Below are 6,628 nucleotides of genomic sequence, written 5' to 3'. Positions count from 1 at the left end.
GCGTTCCTGCAACCGAAATAAACCGTCTGTCGTAAAGTGAAACAAAGTCACAGTTCCTTAACCCGCACGAAAACGTTCATTGTGACAGTTTATAATATTTTTGTGCCATAAGTTTCTCTTCAACATAGCAAATTCGTTTGATTTTATCCGAAATAAAACACGAAGTAAGTGATATGCTGTCAATAGGTCACCAATAGAACGTTCTTTTGTAAATCAAAGTTGCTCCCATTTGACCATCTGTGAATGCAAGTCAGTTAAGGAAACGAAGGTCTCTATCTATCTATCTAAAGCCCGACGCCCTAATCCCGCAAAGGGTGGCCGCAGACAAAACGACTCCAAGTCACTCTGTCACCCACCATTTGACTCCCCTCCCCCCAACTCACCCCCCCCTCCCTCATATACCTCTCAACTCCATCCCTCCACCTCATCCTCGGTCTACCTCTCCCTCTCCCTCCCTCCACCTCACCTACATACACCCTCTTAGTCAGTCTTTCATTCTCCATCCTCTCCACATGTCCAAACCACCTCAGTGTATTTCTCCTAATCTTTTCAACCACATCCACATCTACCCCACAACGTTCCTTCACTTCTTCATTCGTCAACCTGTCCCTCCACGTCACTCCACATGCTCCTCTCAAGTAACTCATTTCCACTGCTCTCACTCTTGACTTGTTCCCTTCTTGCAAGGTCCACGCCTCGCTTCCATACGTCAGGGTAGGGATCACAATACCATCATTCAGTGACTTCTTAACTTCCATACTCACCTCCCTATTTCTCATCACTGCTTTCAGTGTACCAACAACCTTCCTTCCCTGCTGTACCCTTTCATTTACTTCATCCCCCAAAGTTCCATCCTTACTCATCACACTACCCAAGTACTTGAATGCACCCACATTCTCCATATCCTCACCATCCAACCTCACTGCACACTCTGTGATTTCATTCCTCTCAAACACCATAACTTTACCTTTGTTTACATTAACTTTCAGCTTCCTCCTCCTACACACTGTCCCAAATTCATTCACCAAACGAAGGTAATAGCGACAAATTTCTCTGTCCAAGGGTATAGGCTTTATTTAATACTTTCCTGGAGAGAAGGGACAGGGAAAAGGAGGAAGACCTTAGAGAAAAAGATGTTGACAAATCACGGAAAGCTAGCTATCCTGAGGTAAAAATACGAAAACGATCAAGTCATTTGGAGGGAAATTAAGCTTGACTGAAAACTATCAGGATAGGTATGAAAAACTCAAGAAAGGGAAAGATTCATTATGGCTGCATTACTTGCAGAGGGACGGGCTGCATATCTGGCCCGGTGGTTTGGTGAATAGATTGTGACAAGATTTTTACCTCCTCCAAGGAGGTCATATTTTTGTCGGCGTTAGTTTGTCTGTTTGTTTGCCTGTTAACACGATTACTCAAAACGTTATGAAAGGATTTTGCTGAATTTTTTTGGAGGGGTAGGGTATGGCCCAAGGAACAATCCATTAGATTTTGGTGGTGATCCGGATCATCATCTGGATCTAGGTATTTTTTTAAAGGACTCTACCATTTCGGGATAGTGGTAATTTTAACATTTTTGCTTCTAACTCGATAAATAATGCCTACAATGCTTACACAAAAATTACAATATAACATCTCCATAAGATCAGCTTTGGCGGAGGTTTGCAATTTCGGATTGTTCTTGCTTTTAACTGTATTCTACTGTATCGGGGGGGGGGGGGGGGATGTTTACATGGCGTGTCAGTGTTGCCATACAGGACAGTGAATACGGTACTGTAATATTCAGATCAACAAACTTTTCCCTGTTTCAGCCGGAATCGAACCGGCGACCAAACACCCCCCCATGCCACCATCCTATCCATTCAATCACGACCAACTCTCACTGCCAGGAAAACAATGTTGATATCATACTCCATCACCCGTTTGTGGTATTCAGTTTTCGTATCGAAGGGGGTCATGTTCTAAGTGCCTTTCTTAACAGTTCTTCCTCTGCGATTATTAGTGACCTTCCTTTGTGTAAACAGATGCCACCTATATCGAGGTTAAAATGATATAAAAACATGCAAGACAGTATTAAGATAGTATATGCAAGAAAGCAATAGGCAGGAGAGTAATATGCAAGAGAGTATTAAGGGAGACAGTAAAATGTAAGGGAGTAATGTGCAAGAGAGTAATATGCAAGAGATCAATACGCAAGAGAGTATTAAGGAAGAGAATAATATTATGCAAGTGAGTAATATGCAAGAGTGTATAAAGCAAGAGAGTAATATGCAAGTAAGTAATATGCAAGAGAGCAATACGCAAGAGAGTGATATGCAAGAGAATAGTATGCAGAAGAGTAATACGCAAGAGAGTAACATGCAGGCGAGTAATATGCAAAAGAGAAATATGCAAGACAGTGTTAAGCAAGAGAGTATGAAGCAAGACAGTATTAGGCAAGAAAGCAATGTGCAAGAGGATAAAGATGTAATAAGCAAATAAAATAATTAAACAACAGGCGCCAGGAAGCCTTCTACGCCAGCAGACTAAGACTCAAGATCTCAGTGATGAACATGAAAGCTTCTGTGGCCGCGTTTGGGAGTTTTGATGCCGAGATGAGATTACGCATTATTCGGTTTGCATAATCAGTCTCCTTTCTCGCATGTATTTTTTGCGTGTCTCCTTATTATCAAATTTGTATGATCAGATATTCCTTTACCCTTTCTCTCTCTCTCTCTGTCTCTCTCATCCTATGCTGCCTGACACCATATTCTGCTTTCCCTTGAGAAACATCAAGAGGGAAAAAGAAAAAAGCTTGTTGTTTTTAATGCATCAAAAACTGTTCTTTCATCTATCAACCCGACAAAATCTTCCACAGGAGTACCCTCTAATTTTTAACAATATCCAGCTCAATCCTTCATCATCTTTAAATATACATGGGGTGTCATTCTATCGAGATTTATCTGGGAAGGAACATAATACCTCCCTTGTAAAATCTGCTTCGAACAGATTGGGTGTGCTAAGCCGGCTCCATACCTTCGTACCCCTGCACAGTTGTTGACTTTATACAAGGGTTTTATTCGCCCCTGCGTAGAGTACAACTCTCATGTGTGGGGAGGCTCGGCTCCCCACACACAGCTCTTCTTAACAGAATGGAGTCAAGGCTTTTCGTCTCATTAACTCTCCTTCTCTTACTGGCTTGTTTCAACCTCTGTCTCTTCGCTGCACTGTTGCATCTTTATCTCTTTTCTGTCACTACTTCAATAGTCACTGTTCCTCTGAACTGTCTGCTTGTATTCGTCCTCCACTGCGACGGTCGAGCTCCACCTGTCTAGTAACAAACTCTCATTCCTCTTCTGTCCGATTCTCTTCATGTATGCAACAGGGCAGCTCTGGAACTGTCTCCCTCTGTCTGTTTTTCCTACTGCCTACGATCATCGGTCTTTCAAACGCAGAGTGTCCAGGCATCTCGAAATGAATGGATCTTGAATTTGGTTGTCTGTTATATTATTTTTGTTTTTTCTTGGCAGGAGCAATTTGCAAGCCCCTGGCCTTTGGGTCCTACTTCCTGGGAATAAAAAAAAAATGATCCGATTTCTGTATGTTTGTTTGTTTGTTACCCTAACAAAGCAAAAACCGGCGCATGTAGCACAATTTTTGTCAGAACAAGGTACCATTAAAATGCTCCGACTTGAAGAATAAAAAAATTTCAGGTCCAGTCGAGCCACCGGTTCCCCAGTTATGACTCATTTCTGGCCTTCTGCTTGGGGTGCAGGAGATGGATTCGTTCTTGGTCAGGCATGGAAATTACCAGCACGACAATAGAGAGAAAAGTGACGTTTTTGTTGTATTATCACTCTCTCGCCTTTCCTTCCTCCCTCCCTATACTCCTAAAATTGCATAGTGTAACGATATAGTATAGTTTAGTATAATAACAGACGACTATCCTGCCTCTCTCTCTCTCTCTCTCTTTCTCTCTCTCTCTCTCTCTCTCTCTCTCTCTCTCTCTCTCTCTCTCTGCTCAGAGGGTGTCCCAGCAGGATAAGAATAAGGGAAAATTCCTCGTTCCATCTCGTTCACGGGATGAGTAATTCAAATTTCTGTTACCCTTTGACTGAAAATAGGAACTGACTTGACATCGAGCGGGAGCCGCCAAAAGTGGCCTTTCAGTTAATATAAAGTTTATATATATATATATATATATATATATATATATTATGCTAGGAAGAAGGAACCAAAGGCCAGGGGTCCGCAAACTGTTCCATCCAAGAAAAAAAAAAATACAAGAGAGAGCCAAATTCAAGATACAATCATTTTGAGATGCCTGGACACACTGCGTTTGAAAGAATGGAGATTATAGCTAGCAAGAAATACAGACAGATGGAGACAGTTCCAGAGATGGCCTGTTGCATAAATGAAGGACTAGGAGTAATGGTTAACTCTTACATTAGAGAGCTGGACAGAAAAGGGATGAGAGTTTGTTACTAGACGGGTGATGCACGCCCGTCGTAGTGGTGGACGAATGCAAGCAGACAGCTCAGAGTGGCAGTGACCATTAAAGTAGCGATAGAAAAGACAACAGTGCGGCAAAGAGACAGAGGTTGAAGTAAGCCAGTAAGAGGAGGAGAGTTAATGAGATGAAAAGCCTTTAACTCCACCCTATTTAGAAGAGCTGTATGTGGAAATCCTCCCCACACATGATAGTTGTACTCCACACAGGGGCGGATAAAACCCCTGTATAGAATCAACAATTGTGCACGGGTAAAGAAGGAATGGAGTCGGCTTAGCACATCCAATCTCTTGGAAGCAGATTTTACGAAAGATGTAATATGATCTTTCCAAGATAAGTCCTGAGTGAATGAAACCCCAAGCATATTCAAGGATGATGCAGGCTTGAACTGGATATTATTAAACATTTGAGGGTACTCCTGTGGAAGATTCTGTAGGGTTGGTAAGTGCAAGAACTGAGACTTTGATGAATTAAAAACAAGATTATTTTTACCCCAGTCAGAGGTACGAGCCAAGTCAGACATTAGGTGTGCCATAGCCTCATCCCTTGTTTGTTTAAAGCAACTGGTGAGATGGATGTTGTGGGAACCGAATGGAAAGGTGAAGGGTGGAGTCATCAGCATATGAGTGGATAGGGCTAGATGTACAGCTAAGGTCATCGATGAATAAATGGAAGAGAGTTGGTGATAGGACAGAGCCCTGGGGAACACTACTGTTGATAGATCTTGGAGAAGAACGATGGCCGTCTACGACAGCGGCTATAGAACGACCAGAAAAGAAGCTATAGAGGAAGGCACAGATAGAAGGACAGAAACCGTAAGAGGGCAGTTTGGAAATTAAAGATTTATGCCAGACTCGATCGAAAGCCTTTGAAATGTCAAGTGCAATGGCAAAGCTTTCGCCAAAGTCCCGAAAGGAGGATGACCAGGAGTCTGAAAGGTAGGTGAGAAGATCGCCAGTGGAGTGTCCCTGACGGAACCCATACTGACGATCGCAGAGAAGGTTGTGATAGGAGAGATGCCTTAAAATTTTTCTATTAAGAATAGACTCGAAAACTTTTGAGACACAGGATGTTAAAGCAGTTGGACGATAGTTAGAGGGCTGGGAATGGTCACCCTTCTTTGGGACTGGCTGAATGAGAGCAAACTTCCAGCAAGAAAGAAAGGTACAAGTTGACAGACAAAGGCAAAAGAGTTTCCCTAGGCAGGGTGTAAGCACAGAAGCACAGTTCTTGAGGACAACAGGAGGGACTCCATCAGGCCCATATACCTTGTTAGCATTGAGGCCTGTGATGGCAGAAAATACATCAGCTGAAGAAATTTTAATGTCAGCCATGAGGAACTCTGAGGGGGGAAGTGATGGAGGAACATCACCGGAATCGTCTAAGGTGAAATTGGAGGAGAAAGTCTGAGTGAAGAGATCTGCTTTATCAGTAGGAGAAATAGCTGCAGGACCATCAGAGTAGAAAAGAGGAGGGAAGGATGATGAGGTAAAGTTGTTAGAAAGGTTTTTGGGAAGGTGCCAGAAGGAGCGGGAAGAATTCGAGTTGGAGAGTTGAGAACATTTAGTACAGATGAAATTATTTTTTTCAGAGCAAAGAACAGACTTAGCGAGATTCCTGGCAGAAACATAAAAAAGATGTGATTCAGGGATGGGTTGGCACTGGTACCTTTTGTAGGCCCTCTCCTTGTTGTGGACAGCATTAGAACAAGCGTGATTAAACCAAGGCTTTCTTGCATTAGTCAAAGGATATGAGATGGGAATGTATGCTTCCATGCCCGAGCGAATAACCTCCATAATGTGCAACGCACACTCAGATGGCTCCCGGCCACAGAAGCAATAATCATTCCAGGGAAAATCAAAGAAGTACTGCCTGAGGGCCTCCAAGTCCACAGCTCCAAAATGCCACAGTCAATGTTTCTTTGGAGGGTCCACTGGCCATACCAGAGCAATAGGACAGGTTAAGGTAATCAGGTTGTAATCGGAGGAGCCCAGCGGAGAGGAAAGATTACTGTGTAAGCAGAAGGATTAGTTGTAAGGAAGAGGTCAAGCATGTTGAAGCTCTCTCCAAGGCGGTCTGGGATACGGGTAGGGTGCTGTACAAGCTGCTCTAGGTCATTAAGGATAGAAAAGATGTAGG

The sequence above is a fragment of the Coenobita brevimanus genome, chromosome 80 (assembly GCF_032717465.1).
Source record: "Coenobita brevimanus isolate Jiangsu-jjx chromosome 80, ASM3271746v2, whole genome shotgun sequence".
NCBI classification, from domain to species: domain Eukaryota; kingdom Metazoa; phylum Arthropoda; class Malacostraca; order Decapoda; family Coenobitidae; genus Coenobita; species Coenobita brevimanus.
The sequence above is the reverse complement of the archived record's forward strand: the minus strand, read 5'-3'. Positions refer to the sequence as shown.